The sequence below is a fragment of the Mus caroli genome, unplaced genomic scaffold, assembly GCF_978045245.1.
Source record: "Mus caroli unplaced genomic scaffold, Mus_caroli_1 scaffold_10, whole genome shotgun sequence".
Classification (NCBI taxonomy): Eukaryota; Metazoa; Chordata; class Mammalia; order Rodentia; family Muridae; genus Mus; species Mus caroli.
The window spans coordinates 116,731,768-116,750,594 of record NW_028227265.1 but is presented as its reverse complement, the minus strand read 5'-3'; positions in this window follow the sequence as shown (position 1 = coordinate 116,750,594).

Below are 18,827 nucleotides of genomic sequence, written 5' to 3'. Positions count from 1 at the left end.
CTGCCATCTGCTTATTTAGTCAATAGCTGTGGGTGTCAGTGTAATAGCTATTTTCTCAAACTATAACTGAACACCCAACAAGAAGCAGCTTCAGGAAGAATGTATTCCAGCCAGCAGTTTGAGAGTACAGTCCACTACCATGTCAGGGAAAGAGTCAGGGCCGCAGCCAGAGCACAAGGCCATCGGCTCACATTTCGGTCCACCGGGAAACAGGCCATGGAGCAGGGCCGACGCCCCGTAGCCGAGTCCTGTTCTTTCCAGCGAGGCCTCATGTCCCAGTGTTCCCATAGTCTTCCAAGGTAGTGCTACCAGCAGGCAACCAACTGTCCAAACACAAGCCAGCGGGTGCATGTCACATCCGAGCCTCAAAATCACAATGTGCTTTAATGAACTTTATACCTCAGACAATTATACAATACTATCTCATTTTGTTAGCTGTGTATGCACACAATTCCTTTAAAATAAGTAAGTTTTCCCTCCAAACAAATGTGCACGGACAAATTAGAAAGCCGAATCCAGAAAGCTGAAGCAAAAGGATGACTGTGAGTTCAAGGCCATCCTGAATCTGTAGCGGTTCAGCCACTAACGAGACTCTGTCTCAAGAACATAACACAAAGCCGCAAGGCCCTGGCTGAGATCCCTAGCACGCCGAGAAATGGAAAACCATGAAAACCTGAAAGGGTAAGGCATAACTGTAACCAGGGAGATACTCACTGCGAAACTCTGTTACACAGACACCCACTCACATAACTGTACCACTCAGAACATCTTAGCTATCATGTTTAAGATTATATATTTCATCTTTTCCTATGTCATCAAATAAACTAAGGCCTTCCAGCTAATGGTCACGGTCTCACAACATTTCACTGAATGAGTATACTACAATCTATAGGGGTGATGCGTGTGCTTCAGCACACACACACACACACACACACACACACACACACACACAATGGCTTTGGGTGCACACCACATCCACCTGTGGAGTCCTGCCCGAGGCTGTAGCTTCTGTCTCTTCCTAGACTCTAAGTCTGAATCATAACTGTTTTTCTGAAGGTGACTCCACCAGCCAGTGTAGAAGCCAGGACTACAGGGAGCAGCCCTGCCCTACGTGTGCCTTTGGTCACTGAGTCCCCTTCCCCTATCAACAGCACTGGGAAGTGGAGGGAGAGTGCGCAGCTAGGAAAGCTGATTCCTGCATTGCTATAATCCTGCTGTGTGGCTGTCACAGAACTGTGTAAGCACTCTGAAACATAACTAACGGAGCTATAGTGTGGCCACCACCAGAACCGTGGAAGTAAATCGAAGACCTCCTAAACAGCTCTGGGAACTGCATTCTAACAACCTCCACTTTTGAATGCATTGCTCCGTGAGGAAGACCTACAGGCGAGACCATTTCTCTCAGCAATATGGAAACATCGGCCTTACCACATTGGACCTGCCTGTAGGGAGTGAAGGCTTTGCTGAAGTTCCTGTTACGGCAGAGCTCAGCTTCTTCAATTGGCCAGATTACCATGATCCCCACAGCACAGCACAGCACACCTAATGGGGACTGTGCCACAAAAATAAAATTTAGCAACAGAGATTAATTCTAAAGCCCGTATTGAAGTCATGATAGACTATAAGATACAGTTGCGCTTCTCATTGTAACACATTAATAAATTAGAAGCTTGATTAAAAAAAAAAAAAAAAAAAAACCTCACCAGGTAACCTCACAGTGACCCAGAGCTATGGGTGCTGCTCAGAATTCAAAAACATGTGATCCTCCCAAAGCCCCCTGTGTCTTCGAGGGAATGTAAGTTCCCTGTGGCGCTTTTTCGAGCTCCCATGTGTAGCCTTGCCATGATCATAACTATTTTTGAAAAGATGTCCTTTAATATAGTTCCCGCAGGGAAACCCCACACTCCGGTTACAACAGGTCCCTATGGGGTGGGCGAGGTGCCAGAGAAAATCTGCCTGTGGTCCAGTCTTCTTTTGTTTCATCTCCAGGCTACACCAGAAGAGAGGGAGACTCGCCTGCGCCTTTTGGCACCTAAGGTGTTGCACCTGGGCGCACCCTACCTGAGGAGGTTCAGCTATGCATCATTCTGCCTGCTTCATACAGGCGGATGCTCGGAGCACTGATCCATTCATTAGCTGGGCTGTGCTGCCCTCTGCCGGCCAGTGGGGTTTAACAGCCACACTAAGCCGAGAGAGACCTGGAATTGGAGCCAGCTGACTGCTTTGAGAGAAAACCTGTTGGGAATGGACTTTTGAGGGCGTTCCCTTTCCTGTGCAAGTGAGTTTTGGTCCTACAGAGGATGGGTAAGGCTGGGAACGTGGCTTGTTTTCATAAAGTCTGTGAGGTGCTTCCACTCAGGTGCCGAAAGGGAGATCAGGAGGTAGCAGTGTTCGGAGAAGCCCTCTAACCAATGATTTCCAATCTTCCCACCAGCGGCAAAACTCCCAGAGGGCACAGCTTCGAGATTCAGTTTTTCCACCTTTAAAACGGAGATGAATGTGACCTTGCAGGATTTTGAGAGGGTGAGGATTTCTGTAAAGTGCCAGTGAGGTGTGCAAGCCCCCTTCCCTGTGTAAGTGTAGCTGCCAACCCTCATCAAAGGAGCTTCTCTTTACACCTAACAGAGACCATCCCAGAAGACAGCTCGATACAATGCAAGATCAACAGATCTCAACAGATACATCTGCATCACAGCTCCTGCATCCACGGCCGAGGGAACTTGGAGGCCGAGGGAACTTGGAGGAAGTGGGCGTGGGAAGATTGTAAGAGCCGGTATATACCAAGAAGTCTGCCGTGAGCATCTCTCCTGGAAATGTCTGCATAAACTAGACTGAAGCAGTGGCATATCTGATGGACATGTTAACATGGAAGGGAGAGGTTTTCTTGGGGTTCCACCCCAGACAAAGACCCACAGGCCACTAGTGGCTGCCGGGAGAGAGAGAGTTAGCTACTCCCAGAGATGGACCCCTTTATTTGTTGCACAATGCAGAGTGGTCAGCCTTGAAACCATATACAGCAGGCTTTGCAGGTCGTATTTACATATAATTGTGAATACACATACATACTAATATATATGTGTGTGTGTGTGTGTGTGTGTGTGTGTGAAAATAATTTTTAAAGAAGGGTACTTAACTTGAGCACTGGGGCTTGAGAGGGACTGGAGGACAGGGATCTGGCAGGGGCTGGAAGAAAGTGAGGGGAGCGATGTAATTCTATTGTTAAAATGTATTTTTTAAAAAGTGCCTGTGAGGGGCTGGAGACATGGCTCAGCAGTTAAGAATGCTGAGTTCTCCTGCAGATGACTAGGCTCAGCTCTGAACACTCACATGACAGCTCACAACCATCCATCTGTAACTCCACATCCAGGGATCTGACACTTCTGACCTCAGTGGCTCCCAGATGCCCAAAGTACACACACATACACATACAAATAGAATAGGTATATAATTAAGAGTGCCTGCAGACATCTAGAAGTGGCAGCTGTAAAGAAGGACATGTGATTTTCACTAAATGTCAGGATGAGAAATGTATCAAGATTCTGTTACAGGTTTCCAGGCTCAAAGCCTGGGTGCTGAAAGTCTAAACTTGACTGTTTATGCACAGTATGTTTGTGCTGTGCCCTGTATGTCAATTAAAGATACAAGCAATAATAAAAATCAGAGAACACTTTATTGAGTGTGTCCACATGGGAAAGAGAAGAAAGGGCCCAGTGGCACTCAAGTGTACTTCTGGATTCTGACACAAGGCTTAAACAGGCAGGGGTGTTCCTGACCACACAGTCCTGGCCAAGGTGTGGTCCTGCTCCTCACTGGCCCGGCATTGTCTGAGCTCCAGCCTCTCCGGTAAGGTGCTCTGGCCAGCAGGAACTCTGGGAGGTTTCTTTCCGAGAGGCAGGCTCCTCTCTGGATGCCGCCAAGGCTTTATGCTTTCCTCTCCCCCAGCCGAGGGGTGCCTGAGGAAATGTTCTTGAGGTTCATTGTTTAAACCATCAGATACTCACAGGAGTGGGCCTAAGTGTTTGTTCAGAACGTTGTCTCTCCTATCAGGATGGTTATAATTCCCTCAGGAAGGCCAGCAGGCTCATCTCATCACACCGTGTTCATTTCAAAACAAAATCTAGGGGACCTGGAGAGATGTTTCAGTGGCTAAGAGCAACTACTGCTTTCCCAGAGGACCCAAGTTAGGTGCCCTGCACCCATGTCAGGCTCATGGCTGCCGGTAACTGCAGCTCCAGTGCCCTCTCTGAAAACACTTATACTTAATATACTCATACAGCACACACAGACAGGTAACTTAGAATACAGCAAAAGAAGTTTAAAGAAAGAAACATCATTTATCAACACATGGATAGCTGTTACACCATTTCATGTATTAAAAATGGATCAAAGATAACCTAAAATGCAGCAAAGAACCTGCAGGGGTGACCTGACTTTAACAGTGGGGTCAGCGAGTTCTGGCTGGGTGGACGCTCACAGTCTCAGCCAGGAAAGCTAGTCTTGTCCACAAGTCCTGGAGCTTTCAATAGTCACAAATTACAATGACATTGTCTTCGTCAGGATTTCAGTTGCTGTGATGAGACACCACGACCAGAGGAACTTGGAGACGAAAGGGTTAATTCAGCTTGCACTTCCACAGCACAGGAACCTGAGCTGATGCAGAGGCCATAGGTGGCATGCTGCTTCCTGACTTGTTCCCCATGGCTGCCTCAGCCCGCTTTCTTATAGAATCCAGGACCACCAGCCAAGGGATGGCCCCACCCCCAGTGAGCCAGGCCCTCCCTCATCAATCACCAGTTAATAAAATGCACTACAGGCTTCCCTACAGTCAGAGCTTACGGAGGAGGCATTTTCTCAACTGAGGCTCCCTCCTCTCCAACGCCTCTAGCTTGTGTCAAGTTGATATAAAACTAGCCAGCACAGCTGCTATCCCATCCACGTCAACCTTGGGTCTTCCATGCTGCACTCTATGCATGGTCGCATGCATGTTCACATTGAATTTTTACTGTTCCGATTGCCAAAGGTGCTGGGGCTTGTCAGGCAAGTGTTTTACTTTTTGAGACACAGGCTCACTAACTCGTCTGATCTGGCCTTGGATTCTCTCTCTCTTGTAGTCCAGGCAGATGTGCAATCTTCCTAGCTCAGTCTCCTGAGTAATCTCAACTCGGCTGAAATCCGGAGTACAACCTGCCAGGGCCTGGAACCTGAATCGTCATTGTAGTTAAGGTTCCCTAGAAAAGCATGCTGGACAGTTTTATGTCGAGTCGACACAAGCTAGAAAGAAGGGAACCCCCACTGGGAAAATGCTTCCTTAAGATTCAGCTGTAGGAGCCGGGCGTGGTGGCGCACGCCTTTAATCCCAGCACTCGGGAGGCAGAGGCAGGCGGATTTCTGAGTTCGAGGCCAGCCTGGTCTACAAAGTGAGTTCCAGGACAGCCAGAGCTATACAGAGAAACCCTGTCTCAAAAAAAAAAAAAAAAAAAAAAAAAAAAAAAAAAAAACAAGATTCAGCTGTAGGGAGTTTTTTAAATTAGTGATTGATGTGGGGAGGACTCAGCCCATGGTGGGTAGGGCCATCCGTGGGCTGGGGGTCCTGGGTTCTATAAGAGAGCAGGCTGAACAAGCCATGGGAAGCAAGCCAGTAAGCAGCACCCCTTCATGGCCTCTGCATCAGCTCCTGCCTCCAGGTTCCTGCCCCGTTTGACTTCCTTCAGTGATGAATTATAATGTGGAAGTGTAAGCCAAATAAACCCTTTCCTTCCCAACTTGCTTTTGGTCACTGTGTTTCACTGAAGCAATAGAAACCCTAACTAGGGCAGAAACTGGTACCAGGATTGTGGGGTTTTTCTGTGACAGATATGGCCAAGGTTTTTTTTTTTTTTTTTTTGGAGGGGGTGGTTTGTGGATGGACTTTGTAACTTTGGGTAAGAAAAACCATTAAGCATTCAAAGCTTGGTGAGCTGGTCTGTGGGAGTGTCAAAGGAAATGCAGACAATGAGGGCCTGGCTTGTGAAGTTCCAGAAGGAAGTTTGAGAGTTAAAGAGCATCAGGGCTATTGCATATTTGCTACGTGATTCTGGTGAGCTCAGGCTGAATCGGCTGTGACTAACGAGAGACCTGAGCCACTGACGTGAAACCTTTGCTCTTCTTGGACGATTGATGCTGGTCATTGATGCTGGTCAGCTGGAACTGAGGAATAACCGGTGATTAAGAAGAGACCAGCATCGCTGATGTGAAAGCTTCTGGGAAGTGTTTCCTCACAGTCAGCACACAGAGGCTGTGCTCCAGAGGCAGCCAAGGCTGTGTCTTGCACTAGCAGCCAGAATTAGTAGTGTAAAAGTCACTCAGGTGGTTTTGAAGGTGTGAAGTGGGCAAGGAGAGCAGCTGAGGCTTGGCACTGTGTGGCAGGGCTGGGGTCCCTGAAGAGAGGTCAGGGAGGGGCTATTCATGAAATCCCAGCCCAGTTGCAGCAAGAGCCCGAAGCATTTTGGAGAGGACAGTGTCATGGGATGGCCACCAAGAGCAGCAGCAGGGGTGGCGTGGAGCCTGACTGAGCCTGGAAGACAAGCTGTGTGTTCTGCAGAAGGAAGAGCTGGAGAGGCGACCCAAGCCCCAAAGGTCTTGAGGGAATCCTAGATGTTGGGCATTGAATATTTTACACTGTTGGAGTTTTGTTTTGCCCAGATTATGAGATTTTGGCTGTGCCCTGGTTCTCGCCTATTGAAGTAAAGTATTTAACTTATTTTTTATTCTACAAGAACCCATACTTGAGAGACTGAGCTTTTAATGAAATTTGGGAAATTTACAAAGAACAGTTAATCAACTAACATATCACAGAACAAACTTTTTGGTAGAAGAATTATCTGACCATGTGTTTAAAGGAACCATTTTTTAAAAATGCTTCAACAAGTTGTATATAGTGCTAAATACCTACAATCTGGTATTCTAGAGGCTGAGGTAGGAAGGTCAGCCTGGGTCACACAGTGAAACCCTATTTCAAAATGCTTCAGTGGGAAATTATAAATCCTGCTAAAAGAAATGAAAAGCTTAGCAAAAAAAGAAGTTTGTTTGTTTGTTTTAAAAAGACCAAAGTATGAAACTGAACCTGCTAGTACAAACCAGGGGTAGAGAGCTTGTCCAGTGTACACAAGGCTGGTTTCATCTCCAGTATCCCCAGAAAACAAAGCACAAAACTGAACAGCAGAGTAAACAGGGAAGACATGTGTGGCGAGTCACGGTGAGACTTGAGCTGTCAGAATCAGTGGACTTGACCACACTCTAAAGGATTCAACCTAGGCAGAAGCGAGAGGACAGATGGACAAACAGGGCCGAGCTCCAGGAACTTGCAATACAGTAAGAGGAAATGGAAATCCAGAACCTTGGAGTGTGAGAAGGCGAAAGGAAAGGGAACTGCCCCTGAAATCCTCCAAGTCTGGCAGAAGACATGCGCAAACAGACGCCAGAACCTGTGTGAGGTGAAGGGCAGAGGAGAAAGCCAGAAAACTCACACCCGGGCACAATGGAACACAGCATCCTTGATGCTGTAAACAGAAAAACAAGCCCATAGAAAGCACCTACATGTTGTCTGTGCTCTCTGTCTTCTGCACCCCTCAGGTGTGGTGTCTCTCTTCCTTCTCCAGCATGGCAGCTCTTTCTTTCCTTCCTCCTTCCTTGTCTCTTGTCCAGGAATCCTAAAAGTCTCGTTTCTGTCTCCCTGCCCAGCAACAGGCCACCAGCAAATTTATTTCCCAAGCAAAACCAACTGTAGCAGGGTCCCTCAGTGTCTTGCATGTAGATGTACAGATTCTTGTGTAATTTGGGGGACTAGCACTAGACCAAACCCAGTACAAACCTAGGTCACAAAACTGATCTCAGTGAAGTCCATGAAGATGTGAAGTCGGTTCCCCAGCACCTATGCTAAAAGCCAGGCACAGGAGTCCATGGCAACAACCCCAATGCATGGTGGGTAGAGACTGGGTGCTCCTTGGAGTCAGTCTAGCTGATTCAGTGAGACCAGAGTTCAATGACAGGCCCTCCAAGATACCCCCCAAAATAAGGTGAAGAGCAACTAAGAAAGACATCCCGTGTCCATCTCTGGCCTCCACAAGTATACATGGAGCATGTGCACGCGCACACACACTGTTTACATTGTAAAAAAGAAGAAGAAATTGAAATAATGTAAGTTTCCAAGTCAAGAATCTGGGAAAAGAAGGCAGAAAGATGAATCCACAGCCGGATGGAAGGAAGAAAATAACGGGGAATCAATAGAATTTTTAAAAAGAAAAAGGAGAAAACTGATAAATTATAAAGACAATTCTTTTTATAGAAAACAAAATCAATAGGCCTCTGGAAAGGCTAGGAGAGGCAGGACCCAGCTCGCCAGTGCCAGGTGCCCAACAGCAGACACAACTTCAGCTCCTACAGCCACACTGCACACACTCCTGCAACACAAACCCAAAGCAGAGTTCTGATCCCACTCTACACTTGCTAGAATGGCCACAACCTTAAAGACTGATAACCATCCTGGCTGCTGCAAACACGAAGCAACAGAGGTCTGGCTGTGTTAGGACCGTCACTTGTCACGGGTGCAACTACTTGTAGACCTGTCATAGTTTTGCACTAGACCGAGCACCGGCTCATAAACAGTCGCAAAGTTGGGGGTGCTCAGAGCAGCTCCATCTGCAGCCCCCCCCAAACTGAAAATGATACAGAGCCATCCCCAGGAGCGCTACATGGAACCCTGCTCTGAGAGCACAACAAATAAGCCACGCACAACAGTGTGTGCTTGAATAGCCTTTTGCTTGACATTGAAGATGACCCACATTTCATCAAGGGTGGCAGGACTCAGAACTGGCATTCATAGGGGTGGATTAGCCAGAATCTATGAGGACTTCCCTCGGAGAGGTCAGGGTCCATCTGGATTGCATGGATCCTATGAGGCCATGCCTCTGTCAACCCAGCCCTGGGTGTTGAAGTCTGGACCAAGTTCCAGCTCCTGGTGTTTCCAAGTTCTTGATGTTTTAAGAAAAGAAGTAGAGAATCTCACATATTGCAAAGTAGCAGGAAAAGGTTCCTCAGAAACAAACTGATGTCACGGACCACAAAGCAAGCCCAGAGATCCTTCAGTCAGAGAGCTCAGGGGCCCCAGGTTACTGTTTTTGGTCTCCACTGATGAGGATGTTTCTCTGCATTGATAGGCTTGGGTTAGGTAAGCATTCCCTCTGCCTGCCCTTTCCCATAATGCATCTGATCTTAATCATGTGCACTCCCAACTATGCAAAGACATGAAAGGAGATAAATGAGAGATTTCCCCCTGAATGTTCACTCGGTGGACAGTTTGCTGTACTGTGCATGCACCAAGACCAGCTTAGGCCAGCTTGATACCTGCCTCCCTTACCCAGATATGTTCTGGAATCCATTAGGATGGAGAGCAACCTCTAAAAAGAAAGGTTGCTAGGAAGGAGGAACTCATCCTGTTGTTTAAAGTGGGGAGAGGGGCCTCAGGCTGCAGGAGCATTGTTAGGAGAAGAAGATGCTTATTGCCCAAGCTATGCAGAACCCCAGGCTGCTAAACTTCCCCCAGGCTTGCCTGCTGCAAACCCCTTGAGGACTATTGTTTTTGTGCATGTCACATGCAAATTTAAGCAGATGCACTCAGCTTTAGAGGCAACATTTGCCTGTGTTATTAGATATAGTCTCACAGGGATTGCATATGCAGAGCAGTACAGAGGGATTTCTTTTGAGATTAGGGAGCAGAATAAAGATGTTCCCTGAAGTTGCTACTGTACTGCATGAGGCTGGAGGCTGGAAGCTCCAGGAAGAGAAAACAAGCCAGAAGGGAAGTGTGAATGGTAAGGAGGACATTACTAACGTGTGTCTGTGGTCAGTGTGTTTAACTAGAGAAGCCTCGCCTGCCAGAGCCCTGAAGGGGTCTACATAATGATGGGACACAATGACCTTGGACTCAGCTCCTGAACCAGAGGAGCAAAGGGCCCTGCGAATCAAGCAAATAGAAAGGGTCCCTCGGAGACAGGGCCATCTCTAATCAGGCAGCGTGATTAGCCTGCTGTTTGTTTGTTTGTTTTTGCATAGCTGTAGCACTGCAGCAAGCTGTTTAATGGAGGGAGATGTTGGGTGGGTGAGGGACAGCCTGCTCAGGACGCGTCCTTGCCATCCACCCCCAGTTCCTTTTAGCATCTGGTTAGGATGAAGAGAAAATGGCCCTCTGATATTAAATCAATATCTGAGCAGGCTGGAAAGTGGTTTGTGTCAGGCCTCCACAATGCCAATGTCGAGTATGGGATAACTCCAGGATGATACTGCCAACAATAGACTCAAAAGTGCAATTTTGGCAAAATAAATAAAATGATTTAAAAAAAAACAGCTTTTTTTTTTTTTTTTTGACAATGATCTCATAGGACACAACTCCGGGAGTCAAGGACAGATTTCGTGAAGGGCTTGTAAGGACTGGGGAAGGTGTTTAAAATCAGAGCTGTTGTAATGACTTTGAATAATACTGAGAAGGAGCAGAAACTCCCTCAGGCCTATGAAGTGCCAGATGCGCCACCCCAGGTAGTGTTGGGGACTGAGTTAGCCCGGACATAGGTCCACCATTCCTGTTCTAGCATGACCTGTCCAGAGTGCGAGGTTGCCCCTCAGATCCTGGACTCACAATGAGCTCTGAGAGCTCCCCAGGGGATTTTCAAGTGCATTCAATGTTTGACTCTCAGGCACATAAAATCCACTCCACCCTCAGCCTCTGGTCCCCACCTCAGGGTCAGGTTTCTACCTCCTGTCTTTCCAGGGACTGCTCAGCACACCTCTCTCTGACTCCACTCTCTCTGACTTGTGACTCTACTTCCCTTGAAGAAAAACCTAAGTTCTGCCTATGATTATGTTTGCAAAGGTCCCTGGAGCGGACATTGTCCTCTGCCTGTCCCTAACCTTGCCTTTTCCATCTGAACATATACACATGTGCACACACATGCACACTCACACATATGCATGCACATATGCACACACACACACTCACACATATGCATGCACATATACACACACTCACACATGCACACACCATACATGCACATACACACACAAACACACACATGCACACACATACATGTACACACACACAAACACACACTCACACATGCACACACACAAACACATGCACATGCAAGCACTCACATACATGCACATACACATACAAACATACACTCAAACAAACACATGCACATACACACACATGCACATGCAAGCACACATGTACACACACACAAACACATGCACATGCAAACACACACATACATGCACATACACACCTGTACACACACACACATGCACACATACTGATTCCCAAGCAAATCTGACTGTGGCACTATTTCATCTGTAATGGACAGCCGTGCATGTCTGATAACCAGGAAAGCAAGCGCTCCTCAGACGAGAGCCAGTGATCCTTATTTGGAAGGCACTGACCCTGCTCTGCAGTGACATACCTCTGAGAAACCAGGATAACAAGGACATCCCAGTATCCTGGCAAATGTATGGTAGGGCAAGTGGAGAATCCCGTGTGAATGGAGGACACTGAAGGCGTATGGCAGACCTCACAGATGCATGTAGCCAGGCTGCACACTGTACTGCCGCAGGGAAGTCTACACACACTACCTGTGCAGCCCCCTTCTTTCATCCTACCAGCCACCTTGCCTCATCCCAGGACACCCTGAGCTCTGACTAGCCCAGCTCAGAAGCTCACGTGCAGACATCATCCAGCTCAAGCGCCCCTCAGCCTCGGACCATGTGCACCCAGGTGACAGATACCTCCCAGGCTTGCCTGTGGACCATCTTCCAGGACCTTCTGCCAATCACCCGAGTTCAGGCTTCCCAGGTCCCCATCCTAGAGCTTTGTGGCTGTTATTTTAAAAGACAGGGTCTCATTTAGCACTCACTATATAGCTGAAGAACTTCTCATCCTAACACCCACACATCCAGCTTTGTGATGCCTCTGGGGATATTAGCACTAACTCTGCAGGCTGCTTTCAAAGAGCGCCCTCAGGAAGGAGCCCAGGGCCCGCAGCAGCACACACACACACCCTTCAGGTGCCCCCTGGCAAACCAGGGCCTGAGAGGGCACTGTGAACTGGTGTCGTTTATGTACCTGACTGTGAGCTTCCTGAGGGCAGAGGTCACACCTCATTAATATCTACATCTCAGTATCAATACATTGCCATTTAATCAGCATTTGCTATGAATAAGTAGATGAAGGCACTTAAGGGAGAGACTTTTGGAGAATTATAAATATTTAGAGGAAGGACCAAATAGGCATATACTTAAAGCACTTTATAAGACTAAGGTATTTTAACTCCCTGATTTCTGCCTTGTAATAAAGCATAAGTGATGTGTGGTACCCATTTGTTTGGCACAAAACTACTGGCTTGTAAATGGCTATTTCCTCCCATTGAAAAGGACTCCAGTTTGCCTGAATACATGCTGTTTCCATGGAGACGGAAGCAGCTTCTCCACTGGTCCTCAGGTGATGTCAGAAGTGACCCAGGATCCAGCCAGCCTAAGGTTCTGCTCATTAAGATAGGGACACAATGCTCGAGACAACGACACATAGTAGACCCAGTGGCCCCATTGCTCTCTTGGCTGACGTCAGAATGTTACAAAGCCCTGATCTCCTCCACAGTGCTTTGTCCACTGGACACCTATTTGCGAATGTGACTCTTTTAATGGTTTCTGTTCGTCATCACAGGGGATCTCTACGTGTTTGTTGTGCAGTGTGGTCCTTCTTGGAAAGCTGGTGAGCTTGCCTGTCTATTGGAAGTTCTAGGATCCCCAGTGTTGTGGGAAGTCCGTTCACCCTGAGTGGATCTCAGATTCCCAGAGCTCAGCCTATCTGAAGTCTACTCATGCAGCGTGGGTTCCCAGGCTCTCTGTCTCCCTCCTCCTTGAGGTGGGTTTTCTCCCAGTCAGCCACTCCCTAGGGCTTCGGAACCTGCATCTGTAGAGACTCAGCAAGGTCTCTGCTAGAATGTGCTGAGGTCCCGAATTTGCCTGCAGTGCCTGTTTAGTTTCTAAAAGCAGCATACAAAGTAGTATGTTTCCATAAGGATTTTCAAGTACAATTTATTTTTGTTGATTCTCCTGCCCTTCTCCCCCACCTTCTTTCCCTTGTAGTCTCTCATCCTGGGAACCATCTTTCTGTTTCCCTGTGCTCTGTGCCCTCGCTGCCTCCCTTCCTGAGAAACCTCATTCCCCTTCTGTGGTCCCATTTCTAGTTCTACAGCCTATCCCCACCCATATTTAAACATTAAAAGTTAGGGTCCCCATATGAGAGAGAAGACGTGACTTTCATCTTTCTGGGTCTAGGTCACACTGCTGAGTGTAGTATTTTCTAGATTCATCCATTGTTCTATAAATGGAAATTGTCTTGAACATTAATTTTTCTTTACAGCTGAATAAATGTCCATAGAGCATATGTACCATATTTTTGTTATCCAGTCATCCACTGATGGCCATCTAGACTGCTGCGTTTCCTTGCTGATCTGGAAATAGCAGCTATAAGTTGGATGTGCAAGTGCCTCCGTGGTAGGACACAGAGTCTCTGAGTCTATGTACAGGAGTGGGTTAGCTAAGCCATATAGGAGTTTTATTTCAGTTGTATGAGGACTCTCCACATTGATTTCCAGTGTTTGCACCAGTTCACACTCTCGCCGGCCAGGAATGAGGACCCCTCTTTCCTCACATCCTCCAGGGCATCTGCTGTCATCCATTTTCTTAATGATGGCCATTCTGCCTATGGAGAGATGGAGTCTCAGTTGTAAATCCTGCACTGCCTTTCTGAATGACCTATACCATCCTGCCGTTCTCATAAACTGACACCTACGAGAGGCAAAATACAGACTATTTCTCTGGCCTGAACTGCCACTCACGATGTGCACACAACGCACGCAGGAGTCCTGAGCAGAGAGCCCAGATATACTTTTCATTTTCCAAAATGTATTGTGAGTGAAACTTTCAAGGATGGAGGAACCAGACAGGCAGGGCGAGGAGAGACCTTGGCCATCACTTCGATGCATTTTGTCCCTTCGAGCTGAACCTATTTAACTGACCACAGACAGGTAGAAATTAATGCTATCCTCAAAGACCTTCAGGGAAGGTGAGTCCACATCCTTCCTCAGCAATCAATTCTTATGGGAATGTCTCCTTCATGTGACCCGAATCCATCAAGCCTGTCTGGAAGCAACATCTCTCCCAATTTCTCCAGTCCCAGGTTTACATTTTTCTCTCACTGTTTGCTGAGTCAAGGTGGTGACCGTACTCTTTTCTACCCTTTGTGGGCCGCTTTCATCCTGTCCAGGGCCTGGGAGTCTGCATCCTCTGGAGGGCTCCTCAACGCACCCCCCCCTCTTCATTGTATCTGGGAAGTACCCTGTTCCACATGGGGGCTCCTCTCTTAGGCCTTCAAAAGTAGAGAAGAGATGCTGGGACATCAAGACCTTCTCAAAGGCCCTCATGATCTGCAGGGAGCTGAAACAGATGAGAGGACAATAAGGAGCAGAAGTGGCCTGTCACAGCTATCCTGAGGTGATGCAGACCCAAGTACTGTTCAGTTAGTCAATAACTGATTCCCACCAAGCAGCATTTCAGCCTTATGAGGTACCCAAGAGGTCAAAGCCCTAGTAGAATTTCCCTAAATCTCAGAATTCATCCCAGCTTCTTCATGTGACCCCACTCAAAGCCACCCTGGAGGTTAGGATTAGCCTTCATAACATGGAGGGACATGAGGCAGAATGTGATTCCCATGGACCAAGCCCTTGATTGGTCTGTCAGCTATCCATCTCCAGGTTAGAGTGATGTGGAAAGAGCAAAGGCATCGTATTAATCAGGATTCTCTAGAGTCACAGAACTTATGGAATGTCTCTCTCTCTCTCTCTATTGAGGGAAGTGACTGTGATGACTTACAGTCTCTAGTCCAACTATCCCAACAATGGTCAGCTGTGAACAGGAAGTCCAGGAATCTAGTAGTTGCTCAATCCCACGAGGCTAGTTGTTTCAGCTGGTCTTCAGTAGAAGTAGTTCCAACAGTTGTGCTGGCAAGTAAATACAAGCAGGCAAAGAAGAGTGAGTCTTCCTTCTTCTAATGTCCTCATGTAGGCCTCCAGCAGAAGGTGTGGCCCAGATTAAAGGTGTGTACCACCACCCATGGATCTGGGACTTGCTGGTCCCAGGCTGACCTTGAACCCAGAGATCTCCTTGACTTAGTCTCCTGGGATTAAAGCCGTGTACTACCTTGCCTGGGCCTAAGCTCTTCATGGCCATTATGCCTCAAGATCTCCATTCCAAGGTCAGAGACTTATGTCTTCCAGCCTCAAGATCTGGATCACAAGTGAGCCCTTTAATTCTGGATTGTAGTTCATTCCAGATAGTCAAGTTGACAACCAGGAATAGCCATCACAGGCATGGTGGGCAGACATCGGTCAAGTGATAGCCACATGCTCTTGGTTGTCCAACTCTGGCTGAATTACTTAATCTTTCTGAACTTGGGTATTGAAGCTTGAAGCCACAGGGTTCTAAGAACTTCAAGGTTTCCAGCGTGATGCCCAGATGCCTTTCCGTACTGGACAGTATAACTGAGGAGGTCAGTTCTGGTTCTGGTCCACAGCTCTATGTTTATCTCCATCATGTCCCAAAACTTTCACAGTTTAGGACTAGAACTGGATGTTTGGCTGTTGCTTAAGAAAACCAGAGTTGACATAACCAAACACAATAAAGTAGATGCGACATTCTAACACGCCCATGTGTTAAGGGCAGTCACTTTAAGGAACAGCTTCCATTACTGAGTCTATATCCCTTAGTGCTAGGAAGTAAAGAGCCCCTCGTATGGGAGAAGACACGGCTACTGCATCATATCACCAAATTCTAATCGATTCCGTGTTTACATGATCTTCCAACAAGCCTTTGAGACAAACACTCTGATTTCCTTTGTTGAAGGATGAGCAGTGGAGGCTCTAAGAAGCTAAGAGTTTCTGAGTAGAGACAGTCAAGATAAACAAAGGCTGTGCAGATGGCCTCAAACAGCACAGCAGGAGTCAGTCTTTCTAACTTAGTCTCCCCAGGGTGCTACAACACTATACTGTGCTTCTGATAGTCTGAAGGGCTCGTGCTCTCTCTCTGTCTCTCTCTGCCTTGGCTCTTCCTCACCATACCTTAGCAGTGATGCTACCACGGGCCTGTCAGGACTCAGGACTCCTTCTGTAAGGCATGCTTACACAAGGAACACACACAAAGACACTGTGCCCCCCCCCTCCCCAGGAGTGTGTTGTTCTTTCCTGCCTTGGCTTGGTACTGTCCAAACTCAGGTGCAGGTGAGACAGAGGTGGGTGTAGGGATGCCTTCGGTGAGTGTAGAATCCGGATTTCCTTTGGCTGATGAAAAACATTTTCCCAGAGAATGGTTGTCTTCGTTGATTCAGCAGTTTTGATCTGACACCACTAGAATAATGTGCCCCCTGAATATTAGAGACCGTAAAACAAAACAGAAAAATGTCACATACAATGAAACAGATTCCAGTACAGGATAAAGACTTCAAAGCTCAGGATGCCAAAATGGCTTCTGGGAATTGTATCGGGCATGGCGTAATTCTGCGGCAGGACCCAGAACACATCTGAAACCGTGTCTCCATTTCTGTGACAGACTGACCCTGCGAGAGCTGACATTCATGGCGACAGTCATTTTCAGTTTTCAAGAACGTGCTTTGGCGGTGCATTATTCAATTGATTAGCTCATTAAATAGTGAATCAGCAGTTCAGATGGATTTGATGAAAACAAAAGAAATAGGCTCTGAAGACTGCAGTATCGGTGCATTGTGTTCTCAATCGAAAGAAGGAACTGGCTCAGAGAAGCACAGAGCCAGCAACGTGGTCAGTGTTTTGCACGAGCCACAATGAACCCATTATGAAGATGTTGCCTGCTAGGGTTTTATTGACTCGAGAGTTTCTCTTACTTGACTTGTTTTAAGTATAAGGACTTCACAGTTGGCCACTGATATACATTTTTAAGTAACAGCATAAATAAAAACATATGGTGGAACGGCAGAATTTTTATTTGTTTTGTGCTTTGAGATAGGCGTGAGAAGCAGTAATCGTCGCTTCATAATCGGTGCGCTGGAGACTCAGCATTAGGGAGAACAGGCAGTTTATTTCATGGCTTTGCAAAGTGGGGTTTCAGCCCAGGGTGTCAGGTGGGCTGGCTGAACACAGAACAGTTGTTAAGCAATGACACAAGCAAGCCACTTCTTCCTCCCCACTTTGCCCAGAGATCAGGGGTAGGGCTGGGGCGGGGGGACAATCTTACACATACACCATTGATCTCTTATCCCCTCCGCTGCTTTCATTTGTGTTTCTCAATAAAGACCATGTATGGGCTCTACATTTCACGTCTCTAAAGCTTACCAGACACGTGACCTTGTAGGCAGGTGCACTGTTTGTAATGTTCTAAGTTTGGGGGAGCAGCTTAGCAGAGTTTGTGTATGCAGGGATAGCTTGGATGCATTAGCAGAGGTCTTACAAGTTCTGTTTATTTGCAGCTAGACATAACCTGGCTCTAGGCATCATTGAAAACCAACTATGAGCATTTATATCTTATACAGGGTCTCACAAAGTAGGCCAGGCCATCTCAGAACTTATTGCAATCCTCCTGCCTCAACCTCTGAATATAGAATTCTCAGCTACCACCATGTCTGCCTGTGCACCACCATTTTTCCTGCCGTGATGACAATAGACTACCACTTCTGAAACTGTAAGCCAGACCCAACTACACGCTTTGTAAGAGTTGCTGTGACCATGGCACCTCTTCACAGCAATAGCACACCGACTAAGACATCCCTGACGGACACCTTTTATTTGTCCAACTGAAAAGTCAAAACTTTTTTTCCTCAAGGGTAGGCATGATGGTGAAGGCCTGTGTTTATGATGTGGAGACAGAAAGATCAGGAGACCAGAGTCACCCTCTACTGCAAAGCAAGTTCAAGGGCTACAGGGTTTACATAGCAAGTTTCAGGATAGCCAAGATACATGAATAGACCCTGCCTCAGAGAGCAAAACCAGAGAGAACATTGTTGGGACAGTAAAGACTCAGAGGCATGGCTTAGTGATTTTTAAAAGCCTAATCTTTTCACAGAGGTCTCTGCACGCTTGTGCTGAGGGCTGTCTTCCCGGCTGTTCCTGGCCTTGTCACTTCTGAGCTTGGCAATCAAGAGAAGCTATCCATTTCTGGGTGCAGAATCAGCCGGAAGCTATTTTCCCTGCTTCCAAATCCTTGCTGATGATCCTCAGCCATCTCCTGTGGTGTTCTTGTTGACCACAGCAGTCCACGGGATTTCGATTTCTTTGCCTCGGCTGGAACAATTGGCTCCGAAGCCTCTCTTGACCTCTGCTTGGCCTGTCCGGAATGAGCTCTTCCTTGCCACCAGTGTGCTTTCCCTGTGCCTGCCCTCCCTCCAAAGCAGGGCTTTGTGACCACCCTTAATGCCTCCACCCTGATTCCTGTCATCCCCCATTTCCTTTCTGCCTATGTTGCTGCAGCCCAGATCACCTACTCTTTTCCTAAAGCCATGTAGTTATTTATTATGCTACACAGGGGCTGTGATGGACCAGACTCAAGACAACAGAGCCACAGCCCTGTCCTCCAGCCCCTCATGAGCTACGTAAGCCCCCCCCCACAACCCCCACATACATGTGTGTGTGGAGTGTATGTTACTATGCTTTTACTTTACATGTATGGGTGTATTGCCTCTCTCTCTCTCTCTCTCTCTGTGTGTGTGTGTGTGT